The sequence below is a fragment of the Macrobrachium rosenbergii genome, chromosome 53 (genome assembly GCF_040412425.1).
Source record: "Macrobrachium rosenbergii isolate ZJJX-2024 chromosome 53, ASM4041242v1, whole genome shotgun sequence".
Taxonomy (NCBI): Eukaryota; Metazoa; Arthropoda; class Malacostraca; order Decapoda; family Palaemonidae; genus Macrobrachium; species Macrobrachium rosenbergii.
This window is the reverse complement of record NC_089793.1, coordinates 8,425,324-8,449,438: the sequence shown is the minus strand read 5'-3', so window position 1 is coordinate 8,449,438 and position 24,115 is coordinate 8,425,324. Positions and strand designations below refer to the sequence as shown.

General features: G+C 37.8%; 1 protein-coding gene across 1 annotated transcript in view; it reads right to left on the bottom strand.

The window, feature by feature from the left end:
* unc-119 (unc-119 lipid binding chaperone) overlaps positions 1-24,115 on the bottom strand; it is a 133,981-nt gene that overhangs the window by 108,941 nt on the left and 925 nt on the right. The gene's annotated exons all lie outside the window — the stretch shown is intronic.

Genomic DNA, 24,115 nt, shown 5'->3' with positions numbered 1-24,115 from the left:
GCACTGAGACCTATGAGGTTATTCAGCGTTGATATATATGTGCATAAATTTCAGGCAAAAGAAAAAGAACTTGAATCTTTCAAAGACACTGCAGACCATGTCCATCATAAGCTATACTTCCAAATACTCAAAAGTAGTTCGAAGTTATCGTTAGTCGTGAAAACTTTCTATTCTTATTCCGATATTCAAAAGATCTTCATAAATTACCATAAACCGCGAGAATTATGTCAGTCCAATATTCAAATTTCATTCGACAAGATCTGCGAATCGGCCCAAGTAGAGCAAAGCTATTTAGAGGCCTCAAAGCTTTCTTTTATTACCCGGATATTCAAAGGACCCTCCAAACCATTAAAGGATAGAAAATAAGATTTTGGCCTAAGGCCAAGCGCTGGGACCTCTGAAGCCATTCAGCGCTGAAACAGAAACTGACTGCAAAAAGGTGTGGGGGATGTAACAGCAGGTTGCAGCTAGGGGCCGAAGGGACGCTGCAAAGAACCTTAACTAATGCCTACAGTGCACCGCATGAGATGCACTGACGGCACTAGCCGCCCTACGGACTCCAAATTATTATAAATCGTGAGAATTTTATCATTCCAGTATTCAAATTTCATTCAACAAGATCTAAGAATCAGCCAATGAAATATCAAAGGCCTTTGGCACAGTTATCCCATTATTTAGAAGTCACCGACAACACCCAACAATAAACTCTAACAGTCTAAAGCAATAAAATAAAGCACAAGCGAATCCTATAACGCCCCAGATTAATCGCACCATTCAATTTCATTAAAAAGCACAAGAAAATCTCACTACACCTACACTAGCTCTCACAATGAATGGCCGATAAAACTCATCCCAAACAAACTCTAATTCTGCTCTAATTCCATTTAATTAAAATCCATTTAAACGGATCAGACGATAAGGGCGCACTCCCTTCAACTGTAAAAAGCCACAGAGGATATATTTAGGGCAGTTAATCATGAACATGAATGCAAACTCGCAACATATTGCAATTTAATTGGTACATATTACCTCAAAGCAACACTGGAAAAGGAATTCCTGTCTTCCCAAGAAAGATATCTTGTTGAAATCATCATCAAAAGACAAAAATACAACACGCACATAAATATATTGCAAGCTGATTAGTACACAAGTTCATATTATCTCAGACTGTCACTGGAAACAAGAATTCCAGTATTCCAAAGAAAGATATCTTAGTTGAAATCATCATCATAAGACTAAAATACAACGCACACAGAAATATATTGCAATTTGATTGGTACACTACACAAGTTCATATTATCTCAGACTGTCACTGGAAACAGAATTCCAGCATTCCCAAAAAAGATGTCTTAGTGAAATCCAAACATAAAAACATAGCACAGAAAATAATACTAACACAGAAGAAATCAAAATGACCCCCCCAAAAAATTTTGCACCCAGGCAATGACATTTTCTTTCTCTTACACTTTAAGGGGGGTCTTCTAACATTCCAGCCTCCATTCCAGGCCACGTTTTAAACAGCAGTCCCCTACTCCAATTCCAGTACCTTCCCTCCACCAAACCCGCCCCCCGGCCCGAAGACCAGGCCCCTGGAAAGCAAAACTGCGAGGAATAATCAGGAAGATTTTTTTTCTCTTCTTCCATTTTCCTTTTCTCCTTCTGCTTCGCCGCACTGCTATTTGCTTCTCACTTCCTATTGTTGCGGACCTAAGGGCAAGACCTCCTCTTTAGTTGGGTCTTAGACAAGGGCATGTCTCTCAGGAGACGACCAAGACACGTGTTCATGCAACGCCATCTTATCTCGCCAGTGCACAGCTCTGGAAATTTTGGGCGATTCTCTCTCTCTCTCTCTCTCTCTCTCTCTCTCTCTCTCTCTCTCTCTCTCTCTCTCTCTCATTTGAATCCTGCTGTTTATTTACACAAAAGAATAATATTTCCATCACGTGTTGCCATTTGATTCTTCCTCAATTAGTAATCAAGTCAAGCATTTTAAACCAACTTTTTCCTCTCTCTCTCTCTCTCTCTCTCTCTCTCTCTCTCTCAATCCCACTTTTCATTTACGCAAAAATTAATATTTTCTATCACAAATTACCATGGATTCTTCCTATGCAAATTCAAGCAATACTTTTCGACACTCAATGGAATAAGTAGAAGTTCTTGTACCTTCTACAAGCAAAGATAAATTAACTATGATGATTATAATGGTGTGGGCGATGATCATCGAGTATGCTATCTAAGCTATCTGAGACAGACTTGGATGTAGTACCTCAGTGGTTAAGAATCTGGAAAGTAACAGCTGGGGTCATCTTATCTGAAGGAAAGAAGCTCGTCTGATAAGAAAAACTAAGCAATGCTGAGTCTCTTCAGTAGTTGAATGGGTACCAAAAAAAAGGCCAGACTATGTCATGGGGTCTAGCCTGCTGCTATTGTTGTTTATTATTAAGCCTGGCTTTATGCCAGCACGGGCTCTTCCTCACAGAGCAGCCCAGAAGTCAATCTTTTGATATGAAGAAGAATTGTGAGATATGGACGTGAAACCCTGATTATGATCTATGGTCGTGCGAGTGAAATGACGGGGCTTGCTGCCTCATCCCATAATTATACGTCTACTGACGGCCTGATGGTTAGCCATTTCTAGAGCCATTCCCTAAATAGGAGAGAGACAGAGAGAGGGGGGGGGAAGGGGGCGGATGGCTGTTGAATCAAAATGAATGAAAAAAAGCGAAAATTGCCGAGATGTACTGAGGTGTATGATTCGGGTATTTTGGGAGGATGAGAACGCCGAGAAACTGTTGGCTAGATGAAGTGACCGAAAGGGCTGGAAGGGTAGGATTGAGGCGGATTTTTTTTTCATTTCGGGAGCTGAACTAAGATTTTGATGAGTAGGCCTTGAGAATTCAAGCAGACTTTGAGCGGATCGAGACGCATTAGCTCAAAAAACGAACCTTCCTACAAGAGGTGAATAAAATAAAATTACTGCCTTATCACAATACAAGCACAATATTCTGTCTAAACTCTACACGGTCACGACACATTATTACACATATCAGACAAGATGATATACCTCAATACACACACGTATACACACACACACGCTCAAGCACTGCCTTATCACAATACAAGCACAATATTCTGCCTAAAATCTACACGGGCACCGACACCTTATTACACGTATCAGACAAGACGATATACTTCCTCATACACACACGTACACACACACACACACTCACCAACCAAGTAGGTCATTCAAACGTCAATGATGAAGTCACTCCATCTTAATGCAAGCGCAATATTGACATCCTCGAGGGTCACTTGCCCCCGTCACCTCGAACGAAGATGGCCCAAGAAATGAGTCAAGAAAGGAGGAGGAGGACGTCCAAGAAAGGAGCTGGCAAAGGAGGAGGAGGAGGAGGAGGAGGTCCTTGACTCCACCACCCAGAAACACACACGCGGTCGATGGTCAAACAACGAAGGTGAAGTCAGGTGTGTCGTGTCCTTTATTAACTCGAAGTTATTTCCTTCTTTTTGCGTTTTTTAAATTTGTTTTGGAATGGAAATATAAGTAGGCGGAACCACATCTCTTCATTAACTGGAAGATATTTCCTGTTTTTTTATTGCGTTTTTTAATTTTGCTTTTTGAATGAATACGTGTATTTGACTGAAAATTGTAGGTTTCTTGAGATGTTTGTAGCGTGTGTAATATAAGTTTTATATTCCTGTCGGAACCAACATAAAACGTTTAATTTTGTTCTTTTGATTCAAATGGAAGATATTTCCTGTTTTTATTTTATATGCGTTTTTAATTTTGCTATTTGAATGATAAATATATGTATTTGATTGAAAGCGTAAGTTATTGTTGGTTGTTCATTTTACTGCCAGCCGGCCCGAATAGACCATCTGTCTTGACTTAAAAACAAAGTATTAAAGTTTCCCATTTTTGATAAAGATCTTTCCTTCAGCAAAAAGTAATCTGTTTCTCCTACAGGCAAAACCTCCCTGGAAGAGAATATCAAAGCATTTATGGAACGCCCCTTAGGAGGGGATAAAGGCAAAAGCCACGTCTCACGCACACGCGGGCTGGAAGTATGGAGTGAACTTGTGGCGTCCTCCAACACCTGGCCCCATAAAACGTTTCCCAACTTCTTGTATTCTTTTTGATTCAAATTGCATCTCATGGAAAGAAACTCGTCCTCGGAAATGGCAAGTCATCCATGGACCGTTCTGCACACTGCTACCCTGGAAGAGCCCCATTTCAGTCAATATTTTTCTTAAAGAAAGCCAGAAATCTCCCTTGTCTAATGTCCGTGCGCCTCTTGCGCCGGCATATAGTCTTTATTACTCCTTTGGCACCCTCAATTGCAGCTTCAATCATTATTCTTTTGTCTATTTCATTATATATATATATATTTCAGAGGGATATTTCGTGGATATATAATATCCCCAGTTTCATTCAATAGGAATAGGATAGTAATCTGCCATATATCATATAAATACACTCCTTTAAATTTGCCCACTGTATATATTCCCTCAGTAACAAGAGCCCTAAGTATAAATTCTTTTGTTTTCCCTCTTTTTACGTTTTCCGTTCAGAATCAAAGGCTAAATTACCGAAGGTCTCACAAAATAAAACTAAAACACACGGAAAAACGTAAAAAAAAAATATATATAATAATATATATATATATATATATATGTATGCATATACTATATATTATATAGTGATATAATATTCCATTTTGAATCAAAAGAACAAATTAAATAAAGTATATATATATATATGTATGCATATATATTTATATATATATATATACAATTTATAAAGTCGTCTGCCCTGACAGTGGGTGGCTCCTGAGAAAAAAAACCAAGCGTCACTGTTAATTCAAACTTGGCGGGCTGCCCTGTGTAGAAATCTTTTACAACAGTTGCCGCTTTATGCACAAAAAAAAAAAAATTCATCAGTAGAACATCTAACCTCTCGACATAATGCAACCCCACACCAATGCCTTACTCACAACTGGCCCTTGCAGGATATTAAGATCCTTCCTCTCCAATAACTCTCTCACTCCATCTATCCAGCGGTTTCTGTCTCTTTCTCTAACCCTTACTTTTAACTAATTCGACTTCTATAGTCCCACTATCATACTTCCTTTCTTCCCGCATGACCAAACCATTTCCAAACACTGATCCAATCATTTGCCTAAACTAACATTTTTACAACTTCTGCTTATATCCACATTTCTCATTCTGACAAATCAGCTTACGCTATATATACACTATTTCAAAAATTCATCTCAACAATGTCTACACTTTTCCTTTCAATCGCATCCCCATCCACAATGGGTTCCATAAAGGAGGATTGGCTCAACGACCACTTCATGCATTCCAATCTTGGCTTCCATGGACACTCCAATTCCCTTCCAAAAGATGGCACACCTTTTTTATTAATCTGGTCTCTTCCTTTACCATACCATCATGCCGTTATATTTAATTTCTAAAGGTATGTAACCTAACCGCAGAATACTCATATAATTTTCACTGCAATACCACAACTAAAATTAGACTCGACGCGACTGAATGGTCAAACATTCATTCTTGAATACTAAAACTAAAATTAGAATTAACGTAACGGATACCTGAATCAAAGCCCTTCAATCACTGATCCAATTAGAGTTGACCTTTTCCTGGGAGAAGCCTGTATAATAAAATCATCTTCCCTAAAATGCCATAACTAAAATTATCTGACCTTTACAATTTCCTCAAAACTTCCTTAAAATCCCCTCACTTAAATTACACCCACGCCTACCGTTAGAACAAACTGAAAGAAATACGAAAACAGAAAACTATAAATAGCACTCCATCACGTAAGACCATGAATGAAAGATGAAATTGCAAAGGCTCTTCTTCCCCTGCGAGACGTAATTCGGAAAGAGGATGTGGAGAGCTTTCTCTGCGTTGACAGAGGACGAAAATAAAAAAAAAACTTGAATAATCAGGTGCTCACATCATCTCTCTGACATACAGCCCCATTTTGCACTGGCGTCTCTGTTGGTTGGGCAGAGTCCGGAGGTCCACAACCAGGTCACCAGATCCCTTTCATCTTTACCATACTTGTTATGCTTATAGCAAAGGGTCGTGCTGGCAATGTCAACTTAATTTACTAACCAACTAACCAGTGCAACACAGAGAGAGAGAGAGAGAGAGAAAAAAGGCTGGGACAAAAAATCAAGAGAAAATGTAAATGTTGAGAATAAATCAAAAAATGAGAGAGAGAGAGAGAGAGAGAGTATAAGGATGGCCAATACAGAGGCCCGTGTGTAAATGGTGTAAATGAAAAACGAGAGAGGAGAGAGAGAGAAAGAAGAGCAATACAGAGACACGTGGTTGTGTACAGAACACGTGAATGGAGGATAAATGAAAAACGAGAGAGAGAGATTTTTCAAAAAATGTATGAAACGCCAACATACCCTCAAAACTCCCCTTGTATGACGCCAGGAAAAGGGGGTAAACACTCCGTTTGGCTGCCTTATCTTTGTAGTGATCCCGATCCTGAGGCTACGTATGAGGATTTTCAACAATAACCACGGCAATACACGTTGGCTAATGAGGTGCTTTGCCTCACGCAATAATGGGGGCGGTTTCACAAAGCATTGACGGTAATTGTTGTGTCTCTTCTGTCAAAGGGACGGCGGGCATCGAATGGACAACTGTCCATTTCTGAGTCTTTGGCGTAAGTTTTCTGTTTGTTTTCATTATTATGGTTTTTCTTATTATTTTTTCTTATTATTATTATTATTATTGTGTTATTACTATTATTACTAAGTATTATTATTATTATTATTATTATTATAATTATTATTATTATTATCTGAGTAGTATGCCTCTTTTAAACATGTAGTATTGAAGGTGATAGCTGCATCAGCTGCATTCAATTTGTACAGAGTTTTCTCTATACAAACTGAATGCAGTAATCCTGAAAAATCATTCATCAGAAAGTTAGACAACTCCATACAAACTTAATGCAGCTATCAACTTCAACACCATATTATTATTATTATTATTATTATTATTATTATTATTATTATTATGCAGAAGATAAACCCTTACTCGTATAGAATAAGCTCACAGGGGCCACAGACTTGAAATTCAGGCTTCCCAGGAATATGGCGTTCATTTGAAAAAAGTTACACAAGATAAAAGTTATACAGAAACAAGAGATCAGTTGCTACTATGTGTTGAATATGATATTACTACTACTACTACTACTACTACTACTATCAACGTAGTGGTTTTAGAAATAGATATCAATAACAGAAAAGAGATAGTTTCAGACACCTTGGATTTATCAGCTCAGTCCAACGAAAGAATAAGAACCCAGCTACTCCTTGGGTTTGTCCAGGGAGTGGATAGCAATAAAAATGGCTGCTTAATTGATCGACTGAATTCTGAGAAAATGGCGTCACGGTAACTTTAGTCATCGTTCTACGAAGTGTTTACTTGATACATGCATACTTATAAAAACTTCAACATCTTTGTAACATCTATAAAACTGAAACTACAGTAAAAATTATTGAAAGTTATGATAAATTCAAGCTACTTCTCGGGCAAGATCAGTCCCGCGAATGGATCAGTAATAAAAATGGCTGAATCACTGTTTGACTGAATTCAGTGAAACTGGTGTTACAACACCGTTGTCATCGTCGCGTAAAAAAGAAAAAAAAAAAAAAATAATAATAATACTCTTGTCATTTTTTCACGAAGTGTTCACTTGATAATATTAGCATATTCACAGAGACTTCAAAGTCTTAATATCATCTATCGAACAGCATTTACAGTCAAACCTTTTGAAAAATACACTTATTTCCTAAGGAACGTCATAACTCATACCCTTTAGACTTCTCCTGCAACAATTTACAGCATATTATAAATAATTTATGCATATTATGAGCAATAATAAGTACGGGTCCTCAGACCCTTCAACCTTAATAAGCCAAGGTACAAGAGCCCTCTCTGATATCTCCTCCTCCTCCTTTTTTTTTTTCTTCTTCTTAACCGACCTCCTCCTCCTCCTCCTCTTTTTTTTCTTCTTCTTCTTCTTAGCTCCTCCTCTTCCTCTTTTTCTTCTTCTTCTCCAACCAACCTCTCTTCCCTCCTTTTTTTTCTTCTTAACAAACCTCCTCTTCCTCCTTTTTTTTTTTCTTCTTCTTAACACTCTCCTCCTCCTCCTCCTTTTTCTTCTTAACCGACCTCCCTCCTCCTCCTTTTTTTCTTCTTCTTAGAACTCCTCCTCCTCCTTTTTTTCTTTGTCTTAACCGACCTCCTCCTCCTCCTCCTTTTTTTCTTCTTCTTAACCGAACTCCTCCTCCTCCTTTTTTTTTCTTAACCGACCTCCTCCTCCTCCTCCTTTTTTTTCTTCTTCTTAACCGAACTCCTCCTCCTCCTTTTTTTTTCTTCTTCTTCTTAACCGATCTGCTCCTCCTCCTCCTCCTTTTTTTTCTTCTTCTTAACCGACCACCTCTATCCCTTTTGTTTCTTCTTCCAAACCTCCTCCTCCTTTTTTGTTCTTCTTCTTAACCGACCTCCTCCTCCTTTTTTTTCTTCTTCTTCGATCTCCCCTAGTTCTTCCCCTGAATAAATGATGAAGCTAATTACCCCATTGATCAAATAAGGTCTTATACCGTCCAAACAGCAATGAAGGTTTTTTAAAGGGAACATATCTCACATGGCCACCATCCCTTCCAAACGCAAACTTCTCATTCCTTCCGTTTAAAAATATACACATATACAGACCCATACACTTAAACTAATTATAGTATATCAAGATTTTCACACTCATACACCCAAACTGTATTTATGTAAAGTTGTATTTTACACTTGTGTATACGCATGTGATTAAAACTTAGAAATGAACTTAACTGAGGGTGATAAATAAAAAGTTAAACATTTATGCCATGGGGAATTATTAGCTTGGAAAAATATCCAGGGAGAGGCTAGGGTCTTCCTAGGAGGATAGATAATACGATGATAGTGGATGACCTTTAAACCCTGAACTGCAAAGGGAAAGTTATTGGACGATTATATTAATATATGAATGCATTTACATACATATATTTATACATATTACATATGTATGCATACATATATATATTACATGTGTATACATATATATATTATATATATATAATATTTATATATATATATATATATATATATATATATATAAATAGTATATGTGTATATATATATATACTGTATATGCAGTATGAGTTGACATACTTTTTACCTCTCCCAAATTAACACAGTGAATTTTCTCCTTGTTTTTGTTTTTGAAAAAAAAAGGAAAATCCTAAAAGAAAAATTATGTATATTTATATTTACATCGACTGAAGCTTTGGAATTCTCCCCCTAATCCTATATCTCCTGACGTGTTCTTTTCTCCCTTAAAGATGAGGGTCTGACGCTTCCCTCGCGGTAAGCCTCACAACCCTTCTCCCTCCATTCCCACTATTTCCTTCGGGCCTGGGCTAGAAAAAGACAATGCAGCTTCCTGTACTATAGCCCATTTGCTCTTGCAAATAAAAAAAGGAAAAAAAAATCCCAGCAATAAGTACATTCAGATACACTTTGCTCTAGATAAAATTCCACCATTATCCGGCACATCTAGATGCATAAAAAAAATCTAGCATTAAGTAGCACATTCACATGACATTTGCAGTACAAAAAATAAATTCTACCATTACGCAGCATATCTGGATGTTCTAAAGAAACAAATTCTAAACATTAAGTAGACCGGACAAACTGGTTTTTATCCTCTTTAAATTATATATATATATATATATATATATATATATATAAATATATACATGTATATTTATATATTTATAATATATAATATATACATATATTTATATATATAAATAAATGTATGTGATTATATATTTATAATATATATATATATATATAAATATATATATATATATATATATATATATATATATATATATATATATATAATAATATAAACTAAATGATCTCACTGACACACAAACTAAAACTAAAAACTAGCATCCAGCACCCAAACAGTGGTGGTGGCCCAGTTGTAACAACTACCAAACCAAGCTATCTTTCCGAAAACCCTCTCAGGAGACTCGCAGACTCCGCTCTCAATGGGAGAGAAGGACCACGACCCCCGCCCCCACCCCTCACAGTGGGTCCTGGAAAGAAACGGACCCGTGGACTGATTGGCGCCTTGGTCATCACACCCCTGGTCTCTCTCTCGCCCCTCCCCCACTCCTCTCTATTCCTCCCCCCCCGCTCTCCAGCCTTCTCTGAGTTCTCTCTCAAGCAGACAGACAACAAAGTGATGGAGTGATAGTGCAAGTCAGCATACGTACACACAAACACACGCACACACACGCGGATACATTCTCTTTCCACTATACTCCTCCTATTTCAATTAGGTACCTTTCTTAAAGTTAAATATACAGTGTCTCTCTCTCTCTCTCTCTATCTCTCTCTCTCTCTCTGACTGCAGTCACTGCAGGATTAAGAAGGCAGCCGCTCTTTCTCTTTCTTTCTGTGGGTGTGTGGGTGAATGACTTTAATTCTGAAGAGATCAACTTCCTCTCTTAATCCAATCTCTTTGCTTCTATGAAATTCACAAAACTCCGCTCGATCTCTCTCTCCCACTCTCTCTCTCTCTCTCTCTTAGATCGCAGACAAAACAACTAAACTAAAGATGTATTGTGCCAGTCAGCGCACAATCTAACCCCAGCCTGCTCTCTCTCTCTCTCTCTCTCTCTGACCCAGACACATAACCCTTGCATTCTATCACATCCTAGTCTCTGAGAGCTTCTCGGTTTAGCGAGTGGTCTTTTGGCCCAGGGGAAGAAAAACCTAAATAACTCGTGAAAGGATTTTACAATTTAAATACTTCTAATGCAGGATCTGCAGCAAACGATGATTCATTTTTTCTGAATGAAATGAATAACCTGAAGACCAACAGTCAAGAGAAAATGAATCAGTGAAAGGTAGATGTGAACGGTCAATGAAAGATGAATAACATGGGAAAAGGTAAGCATCGCTGACAAGGAAGGTGGGGTGGGGTTGGGGAGGAAATGGTGAGTTAAGGGGTGGGGGTTCTTTAAAACTGCTCCTATAAAGGTGGAAATATTACAGCCGAGTTTTAGTGGTCCATCGGTTTCATTACCAAATGGAGGTTTTACTCGGCTCACATTAGTTTCGGTTTTTTAACGATAACCTATGATGAAGAAACGTTTTCATTCTATAATACATATACAAACCCATATATGTAATATATATATATATATATATATATATATATATATATATATGTATATATATATATATATTCATATATATATGTATATATATAATATACAGTAATATACACACAACGCATAATTAACAATTAAAATGACCACGGTGATGAAAATCGGTACAAAAACGAAAAGTATAAGAAAGTGATTCACTTAACAAATGAATAATGCATAACAATACAAAAACCTCAACATATACTCATTTATTCACAGCCCCTATCGATGCATTCGACAAAACATACGCTTTAAAAATGTTTCATCTTCAAAAAACAAATGCCCCAGCATTACGGGTACACACCACTGACCCAGTGCCCTCAGCTCAAGGGTCCAGGTGGGTCCGTTCGACTCGACGGACCCAGGTGGGGTTTTAACGGACCCAGGCTTATTTCGGGTCCGTATGAGCCATTCGCGTCACAGGCCTCCCGGAATTAGGCTCTTTGATTGGGTCATTCTTGCCACGTGACCGAGCATTTCGACTACCCGATTGGCTTAAGTGTGTCACGTGACTGAATTGCCACTCGTTTTGTTTTTTCCCCTAAATTTCTTCTTTTCGGTCGTGACTTTCTTTTGTTTTTGTTTTAAGATAACTTTCTGTAACTTATGGTTGGACGAGTTTATTTTCTGACTTTTGTTACATACCGTACATACATACATACATACACCCAACGATAATATATGTGTATATATATATAAATATATATATAGGCCTATGTATGTGTGTGTGTGTATATATATATATATATATATATATGTATATATATATATATATATATATATATATATCGTGCATTTATGGCCAACAAATTATAGGCAATTGCATGTTTATGTGGATACATTATATATTTAATGGCTAAGAGAAACATTATTAGTGCTAACAAATAACAAGTCTCTCTCTCTCTCTCTCTACATATATATTATATATATATATATATATATATATGCATATATTATATATATATAAATATATCTATATATATAGAAAGAGAGAAAAAGAAGAAGAGAGAGAGTCTAAAAAATCACAGGACTTATAATAATTCATCCCTCACTAACCATGCATCTTAATCAACGGAAAACAATCGTCCATCTCCACCACGATAAATTCTTCATCCATGAGAACCGAGCTACGACACTTTGACCTTGTGACTTTCGAAGTCCTATTTTCACATATACACAGATTCCCTTTCACAAATCTGTACAACAAATTCACGCACAAGGTCATCACAGGAAACGCCACCAACAACACGTCGAGTTTCAAGAAACATTCACAGGGACAGTTCAACAACCAGCAGTGAGCAACTTCTGCTAGCTCCGACCATATCCTAGCAAACACTAGACTCACCGACACACTCACTCACTCTCTCTCTTCCTCCCTCCCTCTCTCTCTCTCTGTCTCTGTCTCTCTCTTTCTCTCATTTTGACTCACACGAGATCAAGCGACAACTAATGGGAAAAGACAAGCAGCATAACGGATTCGTGAGTCACCGGAAAAAAACTTTCCGATACTTGGAATTTACTGCTGTCCGGTGCGTGAAGGAAAACGGGTTATGTTCGATAATTATTACACTGCATAAATGGTCTGATCTCCATATCATCTTACGATCTTCGTTTTCTCTGCATGGGACACGAACGCTCACTACATTTACCGTTTCTCTTTTTTTACTAACTTCTTATTCTCAAGATGAAAGGATGGAAAATGTATCTGAAAACGTGAGCAACATACAAATGACCTAGACCCATTTTGCCTGGTTGTACTACAAGGTTTGCTCTGACCTAGACCTATTTCGTCTCCACGACTCGCTTTTCATGGGAGACAGTTTATGTAGGCTAATGATCATGTATACACGATTCCAAGTTTATTTTCAAAGCACTTAAAAAAAAAACACACACACATATAAAGCTACATGATGCGTGGCAGAGCCTGTTATATCTAAAAGAGACCCCCCAGCTGGCTATCATCCGTTCACTTACGGCCGGACCAGTTTTTGTTTTTGTGGGCTTGTTCACAATTTTGTTCAGTAACTAGTTCTTCCAAGCAACCTTTTTTGCTTGAACTGGGTGACTTGCACTCTCTGGTCCGTTTTGTACTACTTTGTTGCTTCTTGTCCACAATGCCCCGTAGGAAGGCAGTTCCGTAAGTGCACCTTACGTGGGGCACTGTAGGCATTACTAAAGGATGTTAGCAGCTGCATCCACTTTTTAGCCTTTTAATTCACCTCCACTCGCCCTTCTTTTCTCCAGTCTTGCTGTCAAACACCTCTGATTGTGTTCCTTGGTGGAACTGTGGGGTTTTCTCCCAGTTCCACCTTTATGTCCTCGTACTACAGCTCCTTTTTTCTCCTGTTCATAACTCCTTTTTTCCTGTTCACAACTCCTTTTTTCCCGTTCACATCTCATTTTTTTCCTGTTCATAACTCCTTTTTCCTGTTCACAACTCCTTTTTCTTTTCCTGTTCATAACTCCTTTTTTCCTGTTCATAACTCCTTTTTCCTGTTCATAACTCCTTTTTTCTGTTCACAACTCCTTTTTTCCCTGTTCACAAGGGTCTTCTACCATCTCCAGCAGTGCCAGTGGCCCAAATGGTACAGCAATGTAGCTCGCTGTAGAACTACTTCTCAGTTCCAGAGTTCCTTTATTCCTCACACGGTTGGACTGTGGAACAGTTTCCCCACTGAGGATGTCGTGCAATTGGAACTTCAAAAGTTCAAGAGAGGACGCAATGCATTACTACCCTAATACTATTCTCCTTGCATTTTAATACATTTTTGTCTGTTTATTAATTCATTGATTCATTTTTTTTAATAAGTGAGATCTCCCTTTTCTGTATTTCCCTTTACCTCCTCTTACTTCTTCGTAACGAACACCATATTCTTTGGGAGGTTGAATTTCAAGTCGATGGTCCCTGTGTGCTTGTTCCATACGAATAGGGTTCATCTTCTTCTTCTTCGTTTAACGTGCATCTTCTGAATAATAATAATAATAATAATAATAATAATAATAATAATAATAATAATAATAATAATAATAATAATAATAATAATAATAATACTGTAATAATAATAATAATAATAATAATAATAATAATAATAATAATAATAATAATAATAATAATTTAATAATAAAATAATAATGCTACTTCAGTCAAACTACGCCTGCACCTTGTCCCACGCCAGTCCTTAATTACTTCTACATAAACCTACCCAGGTGTTTCAGCGAACATCACCGTAACAGGTGTACTCTGGGTTAATAGTGCCAAGTTAGGAACATGCTCGGGACTTTGCATATAAATCTACGCCACGTTTAGACAACGACCTCTGAGGGATGGTAGAACTCGCACGCCTAGTTCTGATTTTGGCAGTGGAAGGGAGACGTCAATCTAGAAAGTATATATATACTCGTGGGTATATATATATATATATATATTATAATATATATATATATATATATATATACACACACGAGTATATAGGCTATATATATATTATATATATATACATACACGAGTATATATATAAACATATAGGCTATATATATGCAAATATACATATTAATTACACATGTTTATTTATTTATTTATATCTATCTATCTATCTATCTATATATATATATATATATATATATATATATATATATATATATATATATATATATAGAAACCTGGACCTGGACGCACAAAAGCATATACTGCACCAGCCAACAAAACCCTACCGACGACATAAAGGATTCATGACCTCTGTGATGTTTAACATTCTATCTACAACCAACAATAAATCACTTTAATTGCTCTTTGACAGTCTCTGGCATAACATACATACGAGCAACATGGCGGACCTGATGACGTCATCCGTTGAGTGACGTCACTATCGGCGCCATTGACGTAAACGTGACGTGAGAACAAAAAATTTTCAATTGTTTGCGAGTGAGTTCTTTTTGTAAAGCAGTGATTAGATGTTGTTAAGTATGCTATCATATATAAATAAATAAATGTCAACTGTTTGTAAATATGCACCGATTTACCGGTACTAAACATGAATTTATACACACACACACACACACACACACATATATATATATATATATATATATATATATATATATATATATATATATATATATATACAGAGAGAGAGAGAGAGAGAGAGAGAGAGAGAGAGAGAGAGAGAGAGAGAGAGAGAGAGATATGTAATATATATACAAACACACACACATATATATATATGTGTTTGTATATATATTACATATATGCAGATCTCTCTCTCTCTCTCTCTCTCTCTCTCTCTCTCTACATATCTAGATATATATATAATACATTATATATGTGTATGTATAGCCTATATGTGTCTATATAAAAAGAGAGAGAGAGAGAGAGAGAGAGTGTTGTGTCTTGACTTTACATATATATATAGAGCCTATATGTGTCTATATATATATATGTATATATATATATATATATATATATATATATATATATTATATATATATAGTATGTATAAGATATGTGAAAGAAAAAAGAGAGAGAGAGAGAGATGTAATATATACACATACACGTGTGTATATATATATAATATATATATACATACATATACATATACATATCAAACCACAAATACCGTTGCAAAGGTGTAAGTAATTTCAGAAATAAATCCATTCCATTCACATTCCTTTTACAATTTTCCTTTCCATTAAGATACCTGAATGATTCCTGAAGCGGTAATGGGCCTATACAAACAATGGATTACCTCCGTGGCACACCTCACAACAGTAGCCTGTGTATGTGTATGTGTGTGTAGGCCTATACGCAAATGGCTTTTGGTGAAATGTTAAAATAACTGCAGTTTCCAATAACTATTTTAAAGCCAATATCGAGACATTTAGGAGAGAGAGAGAGAGAGAGAGATCGTGATGCTACTTCCCTTGAGAGAGAGAGAGAGATCGTGATGCTACTTCCTGAGAGAGAGAGAGAGAGATCGCTTTCCTGAGAGAGAGAGAGAGAGAGAGAGAGAGAGAGAGAGAGAGAGAGAGAGAGAGATCGTGATGCTACTTCCCGTATCGATGCCAGAGAGAGAGAGAGAGAGAGAGAATGGAAGGTCACGATGCTAATTCCCTGGGGAGAGAAAGAGGGGGCAAGAGAAAGAGAAATAGCAATCAATCTTGCGGGAGAAAAGATGGATTCACCCAGACCCGTCTTTTCATTCTCATAGTCATTATCAATTCCCGGAAAATTTCCCGGAGAGTCTAAAGAATTCCCGGCGGCCAACAAGCCCGGCGGGTATCATTCACATATCGCCGATATCGATTCAAAATCAAAAATAGATTCTAAAGACGAGGTTTCCAAATAGCGAGAAGAACCAGAATCCCTGCAGTGTTACGTAACGACATCGTTACAGTGTTACTCATTTGTAACGACAGACAATATAGCAATACATATATATATATATATATATATATATATATATATACATACATACATACATTATACATATATATGTTGCATATACATATATTTATATATATATATATATATATATATACCTATATAATATATATATATATACATACATCAACCTTTGGCCTTTACAGTGGCTTCTACCCTACAGCCAACTAACACCCGGGTACACAATACACTGATTAGCTCATTAAAAGCCCAATAGATTTTTCTGGAAACGGCCCTCAGGCCTCACTCAGAAAATACCCTAGTTCGAATCCGAGGCGGGACCAACGGCATAGGCCATTTAAAAGCATAAACTGCTATTTCTCCGCAGCCATAAATAAAGGCACTGATACTTTAATCAACTGGCACAACGCAATTGAAATGATGGCAAGTCGAGCGCCACCAGAGGGCCATAAATACACAAAATAACAACGGAAATTACAGCATGGACTGAGCAAATTCATTTCAGGATGCAAGGAAATTACTTAACGTCTGCAAATTAAACGACCTGAAACGATCTGTAAATGCTGTTGGTAACTGCGTAGCCGATCATCACTGTAAACAATATGAGCTCTCTCTCTCTCTCTCTCTCTCATAGTGACTGGACTACAGATAAACTTCGTTATATGTCAGGCTTTATCTTATGGGAATAACGGCTAAGCAATACAACCGGGCAGCTCGTTTTGTTATGCAAGTTGGCATCCCAAAGACCGTGGTAACGGACGCCCGCCATCGTCACATTTCTAGACGCATAGGACTACGTCTAAGAATTTGTGTACGAATGCCACTGGTTTTAGGCTATACCGTTTCAGAAAAGTCCTTAATGTTTGGCAAAATTGTCAAAGATAATGTCACTAAAGAAATTCGTAACTAAAATAACAAAGCATTAAAAAATAACGATTTACTAACTATGAAAGGTCATAAACCGTGCAGCTCACTAAGGACATTGGGCGCTGTTAACGAGCATGGTCAGCTCCCTGAATACAAATACGGTATCCCAGGTAAAGTCAAATTTATAAAGCTACGGCAAAAATTAATAAAAGAAATAAGACTTGCCAGCTAGCTAGAATACATATATAGTATAAAATGCCTCTAAACAATTTTAACTTATTAAATATATGAGAAGCAAATCGTAAAAAACTAGACGCATGTCTGAGAATCTACGCATTTTGCAAACAAAAAATTATCGAATTTAGCAACCTCCTTTCGTCTAGTAATAAACACACTAAACGAAGTGTTTATCAAATAAACATACCAGAAATGAACAAGTGTAAGTAAAGACTTAACAAGACTTCAGATGTGTAGCATAAAGAATCCTACGGCTGTTATGTAACAATCTCCTTCCTTCTAGCAAATGCCGCAAAAAATATTTATATAACCACACTGTACGTGAAAAGGCTTTAAACTTACGACAGCACAGAACTGGGGAATCAAAATTCCGCTCAGATTTCAACAGAAGGCATAAAATCAACAAGCTATCCGCCCAGGGACATTTGAAGGAGGGAAAGAAAGAAAGAAAAATGGGCGTCAGTAATATAAATGTCACTAGTGACGTGATCTGAAATCCTAATTCTTGAGAGTCCTTCATTAGCGTTCGTCATGAGAGAGAGAGAGAGAGAGAGAGAGAGAGAGTCTGATCGTGCCGGTTAATAGATTCTTCCCCATCACTAAGAACTGCAGATTATATCTAATGCAGATTACTGCTCACGGACTAATAATTGAGACAACTCGATATCAATATTCAATGAACACGTGTATACCTATTACTTCACATACACACATACATACTCACTGCAAAAGACTTGCCAACTGTGAACCAAATTTACACTAAGTTATATACATAGCAAACAAATGAAACAATGATAAACATTTTTAACAGTACCTGACGTCACACCAACTACTGGCGTTTTTACACAACGAAAGCAAGCCAAGACAACAACAGGTTATATAAATCAGTCACCATCTATCACTATACTTTAGACCTACAATACTTAAACATCTCCCAACATCCGAAAACCTGAGTAGGGCACCACGGTTAATTCATTAATGATATGTTCTATCACAGACTTAATTATAAAGTAGTTTACAGAGACCCCGCTATCACTTTTCGTGATTCTCATAGGGTTCACCCGTGGGATCTGCTCCTGATTAATTGGTCTAAAACCGGGGCAAGGTCAAGTTGAAGCTGGACACGCTCTTAAGGGTGGGAAGTGTCAAAAGGGAGCGGAAAATTGGAATATGAAATTTAGGCCAAAGGCCAAGCGGAACGACCTATGAGGTCATTCAACACTGAAAAATATGATGAAACAATTGTTCGGAGAGGGTGGAAAGGACGACGGAGGCAAGAGATTATGAACGGAGGTACAATACAAGGAATGAACGGCACCACCCCCTTACAGGATCAAATGGGAACGGGTGCAAAGTAAAAGGCAGAAGGCAGTGCAGCTGGAGGTTGGAAAAGCCGTTACAAATGCATCATGCAAAGTGTAAGATAAATGAGAAGCCACTCGTGCAGAATCCAGTCATGAAATCGCAAAGCATCATGGCAGCTACAGAGTGTATCATGGCGAGCGGTTGTGTTTACGGGGATCAGCAGTATACTACGTGAATACACTTACAGTACACATTTCTCATCAGCAATGCGTCGAACCCCCTTACACACAATGCTCCCTTCATACCTATTTTGCATACATTCTCGCGCTTCCTGGATATATAGTTTTACCCATGGAGTATGTGGGAGGTATGTTATTGGGAATCATGGGAGGAGGAGGAGAGAGAGAGAGAGAGAGAGAGAGAGAGAGAGAGAGAGAGAGAGAGAGAGAGAGAGAGAGTGTCAGAGGAGGAGAGTTAGAGGTTGCACGCTGTTAATTAACCTTCTTCACAGGTGTATGAAATGGCTGTTAAAGTTTAACTGCGCAGGAGGTTCATCCCTGACTCAACCGTTAAACCATGAATGTGGCAGCGACCTTTGTTATGTGTTGTTCTCTAAATCCACCCTGTTCAAAGAAAACAGCCTCAAGATCATATATATCATATATATATATATATATATATATATATATATATAATATATATATACATATCTATACATACATTCAACTTTGTTATCTAAATCACAGGCAGAAAATATAAAACACACCACCTGCATTTAAAAAAAATACCCATGCCTTATTCTTATCGATCCATTCAACAAACAGACCTACCCTTTACATAATGATACAGCAAGTGCCATCGTAAAAACTCTTAATATAGACTTACGTAAACACTCATTAAGTTAAAAACGTAGGCTACTCCTTCCTCCTTCGCCAACTCTGACTGTCGACTTCTGTCAGACATTTTACAGCGCAGCTATAATCCATTATAAGCCTCGAAGGGGGGAAGGAATGTGTCAAGGAGCCATCGATCCCATTATTGTTAACACGGTGATCAATGGTCGATATCACTATGGATACACAACACTGGTCTATACGGCACGAAACCAGCACTACGTAACCCCACCCTTAACCCCCCTTTCACCCTCAACCCCAAAACACCGGACAAACGATGATTGACCCCAAAATCAGTCTGCTTGTGACTGCATTACTGACTGACCAACCTAATCCACCCATTACTGTCTAACCTCACCTATCTTGCTGGTGATTGAATGCCTAAAATCAGGCCGCAGACTGACTGAATTACCCTGTCATTCAACCAGTGACTGAATACCCACAAACCATCTACCCATGGCTGGATACCCACACAGCATCAGCCCATGACAGAATATCCACACACCATCACCCCATGACTGAACACTCATACCCCAGCAACCCATAACTGAATACCCACACCCCATCAACCCGTGACTGAACACCCAAACACCATCAACCCATGGTTGAATACCCGTACCCTACTGACCCATGACTGAAGACCCACAACATCAACCCATGACTGAAGCTCCACATACCATCTACTAATGACTGAATACTTGCACCCCATCAAACCATGATGAATAGGCCTACTCGCACCAATGGCTAACACCGAGTCCATTCTACCTGACACATTTCACTCATGACTGACTGCACCCACAACTTCACTTCACCCAGAACTGATTGCACCTACCCACTTCATCCACAACTAATAAAACTCACCCACTTCACTCGTTAGTATCAACCCACACCTACTCCACAATGGCTGATGGCACCCAACCTTGACTCCTACAATGGCCTCTGTTAATTGTCAAGAGGCTGAAAGCGTTGTTATTGTATAAATGAGAGGCTAACGTCTGCCATCCACATGGAACTTTATTATAGCAGGTTGGTCTGATATGCTGTGACGCATGGAAGGATGTGGGATTTGCTATACTGACTGCTAAATCTTTCTCATCATATATATAATATATATATATAGTATATATAAAGTATATATTTTGGTTTGGCTGCCTATATACAAATAACATATAATTACCCAGTAAGAACATACGTATATGTATATGTAGGCTCTATGTATATATAAATATATATATATATATATATATATATATATATATATATATATAATATATATGAATGAGAGAGAGAGAGAGAGAGAGAGAGAGAGAGAGAGAGAGAGACGCACAGGTGTTAAAGATTGTTACCAAAACGAAAATCTAAAAAAATCAATCAAAACTCCATCGGATTCTGGATCACCATTAAAATCTATTGGCTGGCCAATCTGATGAGAGATGGAACGGGCTACCATTTACAAGCTGTTTAATACGATGGGCATCTTCTAAGCTCTTAAAAGATTTAACGAACCATTAAACTTACTCATAAAAGAATGCCAAAGCTAGTTACGGGAAACAAATAAACAAACAAAAACAATCAGCTGCAACTCCATCAGTCTGCCAGACAACTCCTCATATTCCAGTTCAACTTTGTTACTATAATGATAGCAGGAATACCCTTTGGTGCACATACAGAGTCGACAGTAACGATACAATAACTTAGCTAGTTAATGGATATACTCCAGACAGCGCACAAAAGCTTAGCTATTCAATGTACCGTAAGCAGCGGAGAACGAAAATCTGTTTTCAGTGCAGGTCGTTATCTGAACCACTGCTGACAAACTAGTTCAGCAGGCAATGACGTTACAAACCAAATTTTCCTAATCGTACTTTCCTTTCCGCCATATTAGGCTATGTGGAGTAGTCTCCACGCAAATGTTCATACGCACACAATCTTAATATTACGACGAGGATATTTATCTATTCAGAGTATTATTATAAGGTATCTCCATCTGTATACCGAAAACAAATACAAAACTAAAAGTCCACTGAGTTAACATTTGTGTTGCCTTTTAGTGAAAAAATATCCTAATGCATCACTTTCTTTTTACAGTAACGTAATTACTGAGCACCGCTGCTGTAACTGACGTGGTCGTTTAAATCGGTCTATTCCTCTAATAATATTGAGCATTTCTTAATTATTTCGGCGCAACACGTCCACGATTTTTCCCATTTTACAAAACAGATTTTTTGGAGAAAGTTATTCAGGCGGAGGTAAAACAAAATAAGAACGTCCCAATTCTTGAAAACTAGTTACCATTGCTATTCTGGGCTCAGTATGTGTACGTGATGAAATCAAATGATTAGCAACAACCTTTAACAAAATAAAAATGGCCACTCAGGATAACTGGTCCCATCAGTTAACATATGAGTGAACTTTAAAGCCTTTGGCTTGTTCCATCATAATAATAATAATGATATTTATTAATACCCGTCATTCGAATATTTCCTTTAAAACATCAAATGGCAACACAGCAGCTGGATTTCAGGAAGAACGATTGACGTGGTGTGCTGAAGGGAGGAAGGAAAGAAGCGGGGAGGGGAGGAAGGAGTCGTTGGCCGCTTTGTTTGCTCTGACTGGTACATTTACGAGCTGTAGCCATTGTGAGACTTGTCTCTCCATGCAGTTATTTTCCGTAACTGATGACACGCCATGCAATGCACGGATGCCGTCATGTCTGTGCAAACTGCCTGCACGTGTCTAGACTGCGGTCTGATATACCGTGCAAAATGGCTGCAAGTGTCCCGACTAAGGTCTTATATAAAAGATTGCATGTTAAACTTGCACCCCATATTTCCTTAAACTACCAAGAACAAGTGTTTTGAATCTTACTGAATGCAGGAAAAATTGGGACGTGAAACTGACATTAGGCTACATCTAATCAATTCCCTTCGGTAATGCAATGCCCCACCAAATCGGTATCAAGAACAGTTATCAAGAATCAGTATCATGAACAGTTGCTTGCAGAATACCTCAAATATAGGCCCACTGAAAACAATGACTGGCTTCAACTTTTATCACAGAAACGTCATTACGAAAGAACAACGTCACCAGCGGACGACAAAGACTGAAAAGGTTTTATTATATATAAAATTCACGACAAGGAAAATAGCGTATATGAAAAGGAAAAAAAGTGTAAGAATTATAAATCGACGGTCCGGGGTCTGTCAGTGTGCCTCACGAGACGCAGTAAATGACAAAGAAACTCGTACATTGATGACGTGACGTGATTCACGCTACAATTGTTGTAGCATAGTATAGGCCTATTTGTTGCGGCATTGCCTAGGCCTATACGCACATGAGGAATGTCTTGGGAAGAGAATATAAACTGGTATCTCTCAACATGCAATCATATCAGGTAATGAAAACACTGGCTCTTACCCTAATTATTCCGTATTGGAATCTTATCGTGACGCAAAACGTCGCCGCTTGAATCAAAAATTAATTTTTAAAAAGGGCCTATGACGGAGGGAAAATAAGACTGACTCCAAAAAAATAAGTTTGGAGGATGGATGGTAGACTACTGCTTTGTGTTTCGATGCTCCAAGAACTTAATTCCACATTCCCAGATTTACGGATGAATTTATGAACGTCAACTTGTAATTCCCACCGCTTTGAAATTCCGGCATAACTCAAAACCACACAAATCCAATGAAACAGACCTTAATGAAGCTTTATCCTCTCTAATTGGAATTTTAATTAATGACATAGGTTACTCGATATGGACGTTAACCTATACGTTATAGCTGGTCAATAAGTTCCAAGCAGCTGAAGATACGAGTTCGAACGGGCGTTGACGGTCGTATTACCACAACTGAAGGAATGTGACACGTAAAACAACCTTAATGGGATTTTTTGGAATTAGACCTATCTTAAACCACTTATCGGAATACGTCTATATGAAGATAGTTTCCGCTCAAGATTACTCACACGGGATACAAGGTAATATGCTAAATATAGAAAACTTCAGTGACTCGACTGTCATACTCTGTATTACACACATGGTCGTGAAACATTCGTAATCGATATTGATGTTATGTCTAGTATTT